This window comes from Chlorocebus sabaeus, chromosome 25 (assembly GCF_047675955.1).
Source record: "Chlorocebus sabaeus isolate Y175 chromosome 25, mChlSab1.0.hap1, whole genome shotgun sequence".
NCBI lineage: Eukaryota > Metazoa > Chordata > Mammalia > Primates > Cercopithecidae > Chlorocebus > Chlorocebus sabaeus.
In genome coordinates this window covers 76306172-76322251 of record NC_132928.1, presented here as the reverse complement: position 1 = coordinate 76322251, position 16080 = coordinate 76306172, and positions in this window count along the sequence as shown.

The window sequence follows — 16080 nt, the reverse complement described above, 5'->3', positions numbered from 1 at the left end:
GTGTTCTGAGATGCTTATTCCACAAAATTTTCTATGATCAAATAAGTTTCAGATCTGTTCCATGTTATATTCCATCATTATTTCACTTTAGAACATTTAAAACTATAAGAAATGCTTCCACATGGAAACATCTTAGCTTTAACGAAGAATTTCCAAAATGACTTGGCAACAGAAACTATTTTTCATGTAGCATGTATTAGTATCTAACAGCATATGGCTTATGAAATATTGCCACAACTTGTTCTTTATGAAACATTTCTTTTTGAAACATTGATAATACACCACCTGAAAATGGTGACAGACTTTAAATGGTATCATTGTTCATGTTAATACAATCTGGGAGAAGCACAATTGAAACTACCATTGATTATAGAGTAGACTATGAATTCCGAGGATAATTTGATCTGAAGAGATATTGGTTCATATGTTGTGATGAATGAAGATTTAAGTATTCTTTATAGAACACATCACTGAAGAATATTGTTGTCTTTTACAAAACTGGGCATTTCCATAACCCATACAATAAAGGGAGAGAAAACACATAGTAAATTCTACTATCTTTCCAGTGTGTTTTTCCATGTGATAGAACCATAGGTAACCAGTATCCTTTTTACATGAATAACTACATTTGTATAGTAGATGTGTGTACTCTTACAGTACATAAATACAAATGTTTCTTATCCAAAGGTAACTATCCACGTGGTTTAATTGTGTTTGCCCAAAATTTACACACTGAAGTTCTAATCCTCCTCAGCATGTGGTAATACTTGGACAAAAGGACTTTAATGATAAAATCAAGGTTAAAAGAGGTCATTACACTGAACTCTAAACCAAGTTGACTTGTGTTCTTGTAAGGAGATTAGGACACAGACACACACACTGGGAATGTGATGTGAAGACACTGGGAAGCTGGCCATGTATGTGCCGAAGAAGAAGGCCTCAGAAGAAACTAATTTTTTATGACATCTTTATCTTGGCCTTCTAGCATACAAAATTTTGAGACAATATTTTTTGGTTGTTGTTAAAGCCATCCAGTCTGTGGCATTTGTTATAGCAGCTCTAGCACACTAATACACATTCAGTGTAAAAAAACAAATACTCTACTATATCAAATCTCACATAAGAAGAAAATTTTAATTATAGTTGACCCTTGAACAACATGGGGGTTAAGGCTGACCCTTTGCACAGTTGAAGATCTACATAAAACTTTTGACTCCCCCCAAACTTGACTATTAGTATCTTCCTGTTTGCCAGAAGCCTTACCAATAATGTAAAGAGTTGATTAACATCTTACATATGTATTATATACTATAATCTTGTATTTAATTATTATTTTTTTGAGATGGAGTCTCGTTCTGTTGCCCAGGCTAGAGTGCAATGGTGCAATCTCAGCTCACTGCAACCTCTGCCTCCCAGGTTCAAGCGATTCTCCTGTGTCAGCCTCCCCAGTAGTTGGGATTATAGGAGCCCACCACCAAGCCCGGCTAGTTTTTGTATTTTCAGTAGAGACGGTTTCACCATGTTGGCCAGGCTGGTCTTGAACTCCTGACCTCATGATCCGCCCACCTCAACCTCCCTAAATGTTGGGATTACAGGCATAGGCCACTGCACCTGGCCTAATTATTCTTTTAAAAAGGATCCTGGTTATCTGTTATATACTGTATTTCTTTATATACAATAAAGTAAGCTAGAGAAAAGATAATGTTATTAAGAAAATTGTAAGAAAGAAAATGTATTTACTATTTGGAAGTTGATCATCATAAAGGTCGTCATTCTTACTGTCTTCACATTGAGTAGGCTGAGGAGGAGGAAGAAGAAGAGGGATTCGTCTTGCTATCTCATGGGTGGCAGAGGCAGAAGACGTGGAGGAGATGGAAGGGGAGGCAGGAGAGGCAGGCACACTTGTAACTTTTACTGAAAAACATCCACATATAGTTGGACACATGCAGTTCAAAACCATGTTGTTCAAGGATCAACTGTAGTTACTTAAAAAAACTAACTGGAACAAGACAAGGATGCCCACTCTCACCACTTCTATTCAGCATAGTTCTGGAAGTCCTAGTGTGTCTGGAATTGGTTCCCTCCTGTGGGTTCTTGGTCTTGCTGACTTCAAGAATGAAGTCATGGACCCTTGCGGTGAGTATTACAGTTCTGAAAGATGGTGTGTCCTGACTTTATTCCTTCAGATGTTCAGATGTGTCCAGAGTTTCTTCCTTCTGGTGGGATTGTAGTCTTGCTGGCTTCAAGAGTGAAGCCGCAGACCTTCACAGTGAGTGTTACAGCTCTTAAAGGCGGCACATCCGGAGTTGTTTATTCCTCCTGGTGGGTTCATGGTCTCGTTGACTTTAGGAGCGAAGCTGCAGACCTTCGCAGTGAGTGTTACAGCTCTTAAAGGTGGCATGTCTGGAGCTGTTTGTTCCTCCTGGTGGGTTCGTGGTGTCACTGACTTCAGGAATGAAGCCACAGACCCTCGCAGTGAGTGCTACAGCTCATATAGGTAGTGCAGACCCAAAGAGTGAGCAGCAGCAAGATTTATTATGAAGAGCAAAAGAACAAAGCTTCCACAGTGTGGAAGGGAACCTGAGCAGGTTGCCCCTGCTGACTGCGGTGGCTGGCTTTTATTCCCTTATTTATCCCCACCCACGTCCTGCTGATTGGTCCATTTTACAGAGTACTGCTTGGTGCATTTTTACAGAGTGCTGATTGGTGCATTTACAATCCTTTAGCTAGACACAGAGCACTGATTGGTGTGTTTACAATCTTCTAGTTAGACAGAAAAGTTCTCCAAGTCCCCACCTGACCCAGAAGCCCAGCTGGCTTCACCTCTCACTAGCTACAGCAACCTGGCAAGATACATTTAAAAAAGACATCTAAATAGAAAGAGAGGAGGTTAAACTCCCTCTCTTTACAGACATTATGATTCTATAGCGAGAAAACCCTGCAGTCTCTGCCAAAAGGCTCCTAGAACTGATAAACAATTTCAGTAAAGTTTCAGGGTACAAAAATCAATGTACACAAATTAGTAGCATTTCTATACATTAATAACATCCAAGCTGAGAACAAAATCTAGAACACAATCCCATTCACAACAGCCACAAAAAGAATAAAATACTTAGGAATATAGCTAAGCAGAGAGGTAAGAAATTTCTACAGTGAGAATTACAAAACACTGCTGAAAGAAATAAGAGATGACACAAGCAAATGGAAAACTTTCTATACTCTTGAGGGAGAATCAATATTGTTAAAATGGCCATACTGCCCAGAGCAATTTATAGATTTAATACTATTCCTATCAAACTACCAATGACATTTTTCACAGAATTAGAAAAAACTATTCTAAAATTTATATGGAACCAACTAAGAGCCCAAATAGCCAAAGAAATCCTAAGCAAAGAGAACAATGCCTGAAGCATCACACTACCGAAATTCAAACTATACTCTAAGCCTACAGTAACCAAAATGCATGGTACTGGTACAAAAACAGACACACAGACCAATGAAACAGGTTAAAGAACCCAGAAATATAGCTATACACCTAAAACCATCTGATCTCTGACAAAGTCAACAATAACAAGCAATGGGGAAAGGATTCCCTGTTCAACAAATGGTGCTGGGATCACTGACGAGCCATATGCAGCGGATTGAAACCAGACTCCCTCCTTTCATCATATACAAAAATCAGCTCGAGATGGATTAAAGCCTTAAATGAAAACGTAAAATTATAGAAACCCCAGAAGAAAATCTAAGAAATACTATTCTGGACATAGGCCTTAGCAAAGATTTCATGATGAAGTCTCCAAAAGCAATTGCAACTAAAACAAAAATAGACAGATGGGACATAATTAAACTAACGAACTTCTGCACAGCAAAAGAAACTATCAAAGAGTAAACAGAAAACTTACAGAATGAGAGAAAATATTTGCAAACTTTGTATCCAACAGAGGTATAACATTCAGAATATATAATAAATTTAACAAGCAAAATCAGACAACCTCTGAAAAAAATGAGCAAAGGATATGACTAGACACTTCTACAAAGAAGACATATACACAGCCAAAAAAACAAATTTAAAAATGCTCAACATCACTAATCATTAGGGCAATGCAAATCAAAGCCACAATGAGATGTCCTCTCACATAAGTCAGAATGGCTATTATCAAACAGCCAAAACAAAAACAAACAACAAAGAACCAACAACAAAAGCAAACAGATGCTGGTGAGGTTGTGTAAAAAAGGGAACTCTTAGGTACTGCTGGAGGGAGTGTAAATTAGTTCAGCCACTGTAGAAAGCAACTTGGGGATTTCTCAAAGAACTTAACATAGAACTACCATTTGACCCAGCAATCCTATTACTGCGTATTTACCCAAAGAAACATACATTGTTCTACCAAAAATATACACACACTCAAATATTCATCACAGCGCTATTCACAGGAGCCAAGACATGAAATCAAACTAGATGCCCGTCACTGGTGGACTGGATAAAAAAAATGTGGGGCATATACACCATATAATACTACATAATCATAAAAAAGAATGAAATCATGGTTTTTGCAGCAATGTGGATGCAACTGAAGGCCATTATCCTAAGCAAATTCATGCCAAACAGAAAACAAATATTGTATGTTCTCACTTAGAAGTGGTAACTAAACATTGAGTACACACAGACACAAAGAGGGGAACAACAGACCCCAGGGGCTAGTTGGGCATGGAGGCTGGGAGGAGTGTGAGGGTCTAAAAACTGCCTATCAAGTACTATGCTTACTACCCGGGTGACAAAATCATTTGTACACCAAACTCCAGCTACCTGCAATTTACCCATGTAATGAACCTGCATGCATACACCCTGAACCTAAAATAAAACTTGAAAAAGGGAAAAATAATAATAAAACAAACGTGTATCAGTTAAATGATTGAAACAACCTATTCCACGCAGAGTATACCAAGTTAACACAGTAGAAGCACCATTATTCTTCATACCAAACATCTCCTCTCTATGAAGACCAGCCTGTGCATTATCAGCCCTAGGACTTCATTTCCGTTTTGAACCCTTTAAACAATGCACAGCTGGATATCTCAAACTAATCCTGGACTATGGAACAAAAGTGATTTCTAATAAACTATTTCATAGAAAACAAATTCATTGACAGCCATTTCATAACTTACAGGTGTTTATTGAACTGCTAGTTTAAATGGTACCATTTTGATAGACTAACATTCTCATAAACTTAGATCAAAAGTATGAAAGTATCTATCTTCCTAATTATGCCTAAAATTTTTATATAAAATTTCAAATGACAATATAGTTAGTGAAAATTAAATAGTCATATATTTGACATTTTACCTCAGATTTAACCATGAGACAATTGAAACATGATTTGATTGACAATATTAAACATATACGTAACTTTTCAAGCATATGCCCTAAAAAGGACAAGGTAGGCTTCTCATTGGAGAGTTTCATATCAGATCTATAGGCCATTTTAGCTTCCCCAATCTAAACTTCAGTTCATCCAATCCCATACTGATAACCACACACTCATGATACAATAAATGACTCTCTATATCAAAAGTTTCGTAATAAAAGCCTATATTACTGAGGTTTACATTACACAGTGTTGTTTAAAATTTAATCTTAATATTTCGATTGTAATTGTTCACATTATCTTCAATTTATAAAACTCAGAATGGGAGTTTTATAAAAGTAAAATGTATAAAAATGTTTATAAATGTAAAATGTTTAAAAATGTAATGTAAAAATTAACAATGAGGAATTTTTACACTTTCCAGAAATTAAGACTTAGTATTTTAATGTAGCCATTATTCAACCTACTACCGCTTCTCTCACTAAAACAAAGTTATAATACCCCTATATTAATCACATTATTGATTATTGTTCAAAACTGTATGCATCATTTTATTAGCTAAAATGCACTAATTTCTAAATATTTACTGATTGTGATGTTTGGTGAGTTACAATTTTAAGCCTAATACACGATTTTCCTGCTCTGTTAGGACTCTAATCTGTAATTCCCCCATTTTTAACTTATTTATGTTACATTTTTCCTGAACTTCAAAGTTTAAACAAACTGAAGGCTATAGTTGTGTGTATGTTTTTCCTGATAACTCCTCTTCCAAATTCCCTCAAGGATGCTAGAGGGAACTCCTACCTCATTTTCCAACCTTCTCATGTCATTACAAGCATATGTCTGTTTTTCTAGAAAACATCTCACATAAATAACCAAGTTTTGTGCAGATCAAACCAGTTCAAACAAATACTACAACATTAAACATCCTGGGTTAGGCAAAAAATACCAAAAATCTATCACTGATCTACTTATTTCAAGTAGTTCTTAATATAACAAAATACAATATAATACAGAAAATTTGGCCAATTCCATTCAAGCATATTATAATGAGACTTGACCTGCAATTTAGTGACATTTTATGCTATTAATCCTTCCCTAATCATTTCTCCCCAATTCAATTTAACACCCAGTTTCGGTCTCATTTCTTAAATATTATTTTCTCAGATTTGTTGCATTTGGCAAAAAGGCAGAAGATGCATTACTAGATTAAGAGGACTTTACACTCAGATTGGAAGGAGAGTGAAGATGAATCACTTTCACTCTAGCTCCTGCTTTGAAGGAGCCTGCTATTATAGAGGTGATAAAGTGATCCACCTACACAGTTACACTATAAAGTCATCATGGATAATTGATACAATAAATCTGAAAACAAAATACAGCAGAGTGAGTAGCAAATTCTGACTGAAGGGATTGGGGAAGGCTTAATGGAAAAGTTTCCATTTCTTCTCCATCAGTCAAAATGCTTTTTGTGTGTCAAGATCTGTATCAAATATATCACCTCCTTCTGAGGGCTTCTACAAGATCTTCTTCACTCAAGTGACATTGCGGCACTCCTTTTGCAAATAATTTTACATGTGACATAGGCCAGTTGGTATATAATGCATCATATTATACTTATTACTGTATTTGCCTGTTTTGGTTGTCTCTTCCTGGGATGTTAAGATTTTTGGGAAAAAAATTGTATCTTATTCACATTCAATCAAATATGCCAGCACACTGCCACGTTTGGTAAGGAATTATTAATAAATACATTAAACATACATTTACACACATATACATCAATAAAGAATACCAGAGACTTCCACTTTTGCCCATGAAGGATTAAAAGTTGTCAGAATTACTCTCGTCCCTTAGAAACTAGTAACCCAAGAAAAAATCATAGCAGGAGCTATGATTTCTGCCATTGTCCCAGGCTACTCCATGAAGGAAGAAAACACAGGAGGAAATGGTGGTCTCTGTGATTTGAGGAGACAGGGAGCATTGTTCAGTGAGGTGAAAGGTGCTAGAAAGGTGCATGAATGAAGGAACAAATATTTGGCAGATGAGAAAGACACACTTAGAGAAGCCATGTGACACCCAAGTAAGCACACTTACATTATGTTAAACAATTTCAAGTACATTATTTCATCAATGCTTTGAGGCACGAATCTTTTTTAGTTTCTGTTTTGCAAACCAGCAAAATAAAGTTCAGAGAGGACATGTGCTGTTCAAATGTACAAAGAGGGTAAGAGAACATGATATGTTATTAAACCCAGATATCCTACTATCATGTTTATCCTCTGATGCTAAGGAAAATTTAACATCTAATTCCTCTTCATCTGACTCATCTTTCAATATTTGAAGACAAATTTTCCTCTCTATTTATCCAGACAAAATGTCCTCAATTATTTTCATCATATTAACTTTCTTGATAGCCACATCAAAATTCTGAATTTTAATAGGATTTGACAAACTAATATTCCTAAGGGCTTTTTACATATTGACTCAATCAATATGTCCAAATGTTCGGTGGCATATATACAGGATGAGAGAAACTTAGCTTTCTGAGCAGTGGCAGTGTGTGCATACTGCCTAGTGCAAAAAATGATAATGGCACGTTGGGAGGCCAAGGCAGGCAGATCACTTGAGATCAGGAGTTCGAGACATGGTGAAAACTCATCTCTACTAAAAATACAAAAATTTGCTGGCCATGGTGGCGCGTGCCTGTAATCCCAGCTACTCAGGACGCTGAGGCAGGAGAATTGCTTGAACCCGGGAGGCAGAGGTTTCAGTGAGCTGAGATCGCACCACTGAACTCCAGCCCGGGTGACAGAGCGAGACTCCAACTCAAAAAAAAAAAAAAAGATTATGAACTTTTAGCTTAATCTGAGACAGTCTGACTGACTTCTAATAATATCTGCTATAATTTATTATAAGTAATAATTCTACTTCATCTGATAAGGTACAACTCTATGATTTTCATTTCTTTATAATATATAGAGAAACTGAAGTCTAGGCAAAGAGTATTTATACAAAGGGTAAAATATAAGTACAGATTTCAGGTCTATCTGATAGACATTCATACTTATATCAACTTTGTCAGCGTTTCCAGGGTTTCCTAATCTAGCTGAATCAACAGCTATATTTTAAGGTAAATAAATAACTTTTTTTTTTTTAGTTCTTCACAGGTAAAAGGAGTGTCAAAATGAGAATTTGGGGTCAATGTAACAAACAGCTTCCTAACAAAGGAGTAAACGTTGTGATTTTGTTAGTGGAAGTGTCAAAGCAGAGGCTGCATGATTTTTAGAGATGTAATGAAGGAAACCACTACATTCGTCTACTCTGATTCGAGATTCCCTAAGCCAGCCCAGAATATCCAGATGCCCATGTGCCCATTGAGTAACAAACGTGAACCACCGTCACAAAGTCTCTTTGATCCAATGCAAGAGAGTCTTCCTTTTCTCTTCCAAATATTCTGGGTTTCTCACTCCTGGCTCCAGCTCCCATTCAAAATGGTCCCTGTCTTTGTATTTGATATTAATATTTGCATTCCCAGAATCTGACTTCTTGTTCTCCTTCAATCCTTTGGGCTGGGGCTAGTCCCAGTGGTTCTTTCCCCTCTGGAAAGTCCTTAGTAAAGTATGACGCAGTCTCAAGAGCCAGCACTTAAATGGGATTGTATTGACACTACTATATGGTAGATTGAGTTAGGTGACTTACAAAGTCCCTACTCAGTCTAAGGTTCTATCATTTTATAGTTAGTATTCCTTGCATTTTACTGAAAATAGTTTTCAAATTCTTTTTTTTTTTTTTTTTGAAATGGAGTCTTGCTCTGTCGCCCAGGCTGGAGTGCAGTGACGCGATCTCGGGCTCACTGCAAGCTCCGCCTCCTGGGTTCACGCCATTCTCCTGCCTCAGCCTCCCGAGTAGCTGGGACTACAGGCGTCCACCACCTCGCCCAGCTAGTTTTTTGTACTTTTTAGTAGAGACGGGGTTTCACCAGGTTAGCCAGGATGGTCTCGATCTCCTGACCTCGTGATCCGCCCGCCTCGGCCTCCCAAAGTGCTTGGATTACAGGCGTGAGCCACCACGCCCGGCCTACTTTTCAAATTCTTAAATGATACTAGTAACTAATTGATTGATTTAAAGTTATATTTTACATACTTACCTTACACTGGTGATTTTGGCTATTGTTTCTATATATTAAGATTTCAGTACAGCTGCTTATGAATTAAATTCAGCTTTTCCAACATAATATCTCCATTTATAAAATGAATATTATTGACTTGCTTTGTGTTCTTGTTCAATTTAAAGTAAAGTGATATCTGGACTGTCTTCAGCTCCTAATTTATAAATCTTTTACCTTATTTGGTCTCTCCTCATCCTCTTTTTACTTCCTCTTCTTCTAATTACTTTCCATACTTTGATTTGTTTCTATCACAAACTACGTGATTCCAACTTCATTCTTAATTTTAGAAAAAAAAAGTATTACCACCAATATATTATTGTGTGCCACATTTCTGTAAATGGAACTTCCAGTTTATGTGAGATTAGTAACATTACATTCTTGATTATCTCTTTGTAATGCAGAATTTTCTGTAGTTTTCAACCTCAGCCCAAGTTTTCTATAAGATTTAACAAATTTATTTGAATTTCATTCTCCACTAATGTAACAAAAGTAAACAAAGTGTTGTATCTTGATGACTTTTTAATACGTCTGTAAGAATTTTCTTCTAATTTAAAAATTATATACCTCAGACATTCATACTTATAACATCTTTTTCAACATTTCCAGGGCTTCTTAAACTAGCTAAATTAACAGCTATATTTTATGATAAATAAATAAATTTTTTTTAGTTCTTCACGGGTAAAAAAAAAAAAAACAGGAAAGTGCTAATTAGAAATAACTTTTTACTGAAATTATTTTTTTTTTCAAGTGTTTTATACAATGTGTAAGTCTATGACTATTGATATGGTTAGGTTTTGTGTACCCACCCAAATGTCATTTTCAATTATAATTCCCATCATCCCCACATGTCAAAGGACAGACAGGGTCGAGGTAATTAGATCACAGGGGTGGTTTCTCCCATGACATCCTCATGCTAGTGAGTGACTTCTCACAAAATCTGATGGTTTTATAAGGGGCTCTTCCCCGTTTGCTTGGCACTTCTCCTTCCTGCTGCCTTGTGAAGCAGGTGCCTGCTTCCCCTTCCCCTTCCACCATGATTGTCAGTTCCCTGAGGCCTCCCCAGCCATGCTGAACTATGAGTTAATTAAACCTCTTTCCTTTCCAGTCTCAGGCAGTTCCCTATAGCAGTGTGAAAACAGGACGGATACAATTATCTTTCAATAAGCTAGATTCAATTCATCCTTGTTTTTGTGAGGACAGAAAACTGGTAAAGATGAACAATAAAAAGTTATAGAAGCCTTAAGATTTAGTGATTTTTCTGAAAACAATAACAATACAAAAAAAGAAAAAAATCTATAAGTTGTGAGTTCAGCATTGCTTTCAGTGGCTACTATGATTTATAATTTATAATTTTTTATTCTGCTCTGATTTTTATTTTATTATTTAGGAAGGGAAGAACCTCTCATTTAGTCATATTTTAACATTCAATGCAGATTAATCACCTTCAAATTTTATTCTTGAGCACAGTTAATTCCGTGGATAATTTTATTATCTTATTAGTGCTCAATAAACTTCCCCTAATGCCTAAACCAACGATATTTTGATGTTAAACATAAACATTGACCCAGGCAATCGATAATCACAGGCCAAAGCTTGTTCATTGACTATAGTTCTATTAATTGAATTCCACATTATTCTTGTGTGTGCCAACAAATTGTATGTATAATGTATTGTTTATAATTTTCAGCTTCTATCTATGGTATGGAGTGAAAATAGGAGAAAGTTGTTAAGGAATCTTAAAATCTTAGCTTTTTAACATGATTTTATACCTAATTTAATATCAATATTTTAGGCAATTGCTTATGTTGTATTTTTCTAAGTCACTACTTATTTTGTTCAAATAATAACAGTTTTTATTGTTGCACTCATGTATTATCAGGTTCTTAAATGTTTACTTAACTTAGCATGCCTCCAATAGCAAACACAAGTGATATTAAGGATTAGGAACAACGTAACTGCCTCATACATTTCATAAAGTGGAAATCTTCTAGGGGAAGTGTTGGCAAACTTTCTGTTAATGTTCATAAATAACTACTTTTGGCTTTGAGAGCAAGAATGTCCTTGATACAATAACTCAACTCTGTTGTTTTGGTGCAGTGTCCTTAGAGAGGCATGAAAAGAAAATACACCAAAATATATGGAACACAGTGGAAGGGATAATCTACAGCTACAAATGCTTACATTAAAAAACAAGAGAGCTCTCAAGTCAACAACTTAACTTCACACCTTAAGGAACTATAAAAAGAATAAACTAAACCCAAAGCAAGTAGAAGAAAGGAAATAACACAGACTAGAGCAGAGATGAATGAAATAGAGAATAAACAGTATAAAACATCAATAAAACAAAGTTTTCTTCTTTGAAAAGATGTAAAAAATGGCAAAACTTTAGTTCAGATCAAAAAAAAAGAAGACTCAAATTATTAAACCAAAATCAGAATGAAAGTGGGACATGCATTGTTATCAATTCTACATAAATAAAAGGATTATAAGAGAGAACCATAAACAAGTATACCAGCAGATTGAATAACCTAGATGAAATGCACAAATTCCTAGCAACATAAAACCTGTCAAGATGAAATCATGAAGAAATATAAAATCTGTAAAGATTCACACTGGTGAGGAGATTGAATCAGTACTCAAAAATCTCCCAACGAAGAAGAGCCCAGGATTTGATGGCTTCCCTGATGAATTCTACCAAATATTTAAAGAAGAACATAACACCAAACCTTCTTAAACTTTTCCAAAAAAAAAAAAAAATGAAAAAGAGAACACTTCCTAACTTATGCTGTGTCCAGTATTACCCAGATACCAAAGCCAAAGAAAATACAAGCAAAGAGGCCAGGCGTGGTGGTTCATGCCTTAAGGCTGAGGCGGGCGGATCACGAGGTCAGGAGATTGAGACAGTCTTGGCCAACATGGTGAAACCCCGTCTCTACTAAAATACAAAAAATTAGCTGGGCCTGGTGGTGCGTGCCTGTAATCCCAGCTACTTGGGAGGCTGAGGGAGGGGAATCTCTTGAACCCAGGAGGCAGAGGTTGCAGTGCACTGAGATCACGCCACTGCACTCCAGCCTAGCAACAGAGCAAGACTCCCTATCAAAAAAAGAAAGAAAGAAAGAAAGAAAAAATACAAGCAAAGAAAACTATAGACCAATATCCCTTATGAAGATCAATGCAGAATTCTCAATAAAATATTAGAAAACCAAACTCAGCAGCATATAGAATTATACACTGTAACCAAGTGGGGTTTGTTTCTGAAATGGAAGGAAGATGCAATAGGGGGAAATTAACTAATGTAACACACCACGTTATTACACCAAAGAAAACAAAAACCATGATCATCTCTATTGACACGGAAAAAGCATTTGACAAAACGTAACACCTTTTCATGAGTGTTAAACACCCAACAAACTTGGAATAGAAGAAAACTATCTCAATATAAAAAAAGCCATTTGTGAAAAACTCACAGTGAACACTATTCTCAATGGTGAAAGACTGAAAGTCTTTTTTCTAAGATAAGGAGCAAGGCAAACATGCCTTTATGTTGTCACTTCTATTCATGATAGTACTGAAAGTTCTAGTCAGAGAAATTATGCAAGAAAAAGAAATAAAAGGCATCAAATGGAAAAGGATAAAATTATCTCTGTTTGCGCATGATAAAATCTAGTATTTGGAAAAGCCTAAGTATTTAACAAACATTGTTATAACAAATAAATGAATTCAGAAAAGTAGTAGGATACTATGTCAACACACAAAAGTCAGTAGTATTTTTACAGAGTAATGATAAACAACCCCCCCAAAATTAAGAAAAGAATTTCATTTACAAAAGCATCAAAAAAGAATAATTTAACCAGGTAGGTGAAAGATATGCACAATGAAAACTGAATAAAAGAAGAAAGAAAGAAAGAAAGAAAGAAAGAAAGAAAGAAAGAAAGAAAGAAAGAAAGAAAGAAAGAAAGAAAGAAAGAAAAACAAACAAGAAAAAAATTGTTAAGAGAAATTAAAGAGGACATACATAAATGGAAACACTATGTTCATGATAGAAAGATTTAACATTGTTAAGATATCAATATTACCAAGGCAATTTATAGATTCAATGCAATTCCTATCCAGATCCCATATATTTTGGGGGGAACTAGAAAAACACATTCTAAAATTCATATGGCATCCCAAAGGACTGCAAACAGCCAAAACAATCTCAAAAGAAGAAAACAGTTGAAGGACTCACATTTCCTGATTTCAAAGCTACAAAGCTAGGGTACTTGAGAGAGTGTGGTACTAGCATGAAGACGGACATATAGACCAACGGAATGGAATAGAATAGATATCCCAGAAATAAACTATTGCACATACAGTCAAATGATCTTTGACAAGTGTGCCAAGACCAATCAATGGGGAGAGGACACGCTCTTCAATAATGGTTCTGGGAAAACTGGATATTTGCATGCAGAGGAATAAAGTTGGGCCCTTACACCATATACAAAAACTAACTCAAAATGGATCAAAGGCCTAAGTGGTAAGATTTTAAACTGTAAGACTCTTAGAAGAAAGCACAGGATAATACTTCACAACATTGCATTTGGTGATGATTTATGGGATGTGTATTCAAAGGCACAGGCAACAACAAAAATAAATTGGATTTTACAAAATTTCTAATATACAAAAATTCGCTAACAATAAAGTAAAAAGGTAACCTACAGACTGGAAGAAAATATTTGCAAATCATATATCTGATAAGGGATTAATATCCACAACATATAGACAATTTCTAAAACTAAAAAAAAAAGAACACAAAAAACACCTTGATTCAAGCATCGGCAAAGGATTTGAATGTACATTTCTTCAAAGAAGATATATAAATGGCCAATAAGCACATGAAAAGATGCTTAGCATTGCTAATCATTAGAGAAATACAAATCAAAACTACTAATGAGATACTACCTCACACTTACTAGGACAGCTAGTATCAAAAATAAAATTTAAAAAGTGAAAATGACAGCATTGGAAAGCCGTGGCATAGCTGAAACCCTTCTGCACTGTTTATCAGGATGTTATCCTATGGTCACTATGGAAAACACTCATGACAGTTCATCAAGCATGGCGGCAAGTACCTGTAGTCCCAGCTACTCAGGAGGCTGAGGCAGGAGAATGGTGTGAACCCGGGAGGTCGAGCTTGCAGTAAGCCAAGATGGCACCACTGCACTCCAGCCTGGGCGACAGAGTGAGACTCCATATCAAAACAAAAGACAAAAAACAAAATAAAACAAAAATTAAAAATACAACTACCAAAGGATCCAGTAATTCCACTTCTGGGTATGTACTCAAAAGATGTGAAAGCATCATCTTGAAGAAATATGTGTACACTCATGCAGCATTATTCACAGTAGCTAAAACATGGAAGCAAACCCAAGTGTCTGTTGATGAAGGAATGAAATAAATACAACGTGGCATATACATAACGATGAAATATTATTCAGTCTTAAGAAGGAAGGGAATTCTGACACACGCTATAACATGGATGAATCTTGAGGACACTATGCTAATTGAAATAAGCCAGTCGCAAAAAGACAAGTACTGTAGTATGGTTCTACTTATATGAGGTTTTTAGAGTAGTCAAAATCACAGTGACAGCAAGTAGAATGGTGGTTGACGGGGGCATTAGAAAGTCATCATTCAATGGATACACAGTTTCAGTTTTATAAAATGAAAAGTGGGAGATAAATAGTGTGATGGTTGTTCAATATTATGAATATATTTAATACCACTGAACTGTATACTTAACATGTTTAAGACGGTAAATCTCATGTGTATTTCATTACAATTTTTAAAAAAATGAAATAAAAGCCAAACAGGCAGTGTGCCAGATTTTCATCGTGGGCCATATTTGCTAACCCCGGTTTTGGGGCATAGTCACAAGCTTCAGTGTGTCACTGGCCCCAGTCATTACCTTTTAAACAGGGAATACAAAGCGTCAGTTACTCCAGAAAGTAGATTAAGTGGAGGACAGTTAAGAGGTTTCTACTACAGTTCTTATTGAAACCCAGAGCTTCCTTCATACTACCGGAACAAAAATGACCTTGATTTTTAAGTGTGATTATAAATTAGATGCTGATTCACACTTTGCTTCTTTTCCAGTCTGAGCTCTTTGACCCTTATTTTGTCTTTGGCCTACGGCCTAATTTAATTAAGCAAATGCTTTCCAAAGTGACTTCTGTATTTAAATTGTATTTTTTTAAAACATAGATTTTAAAAGTTAAACCAAAAGTTTAACTTTCTTTGGGCATAAGGGGTAAAGTTTAAAAAATGACCCTCCAAAACTTTTGCAAGAAGGAAGTTGGATTGCAATGCAGCATCGATTTTACGATGTATCAGTCATCAAGGGTTCATTAGAAATGGTACTTCATCTTTAGGATGTGAGTCATTTCATACTCGTAGTCTCCAGAAATTTGTCATAGAGGAATACGATATAGGAAGCCATTAGCTGAGCAACAGTCATTTTAAATTGACGTATATATGCTGTTGACATCTTCTACACTGTTCTCC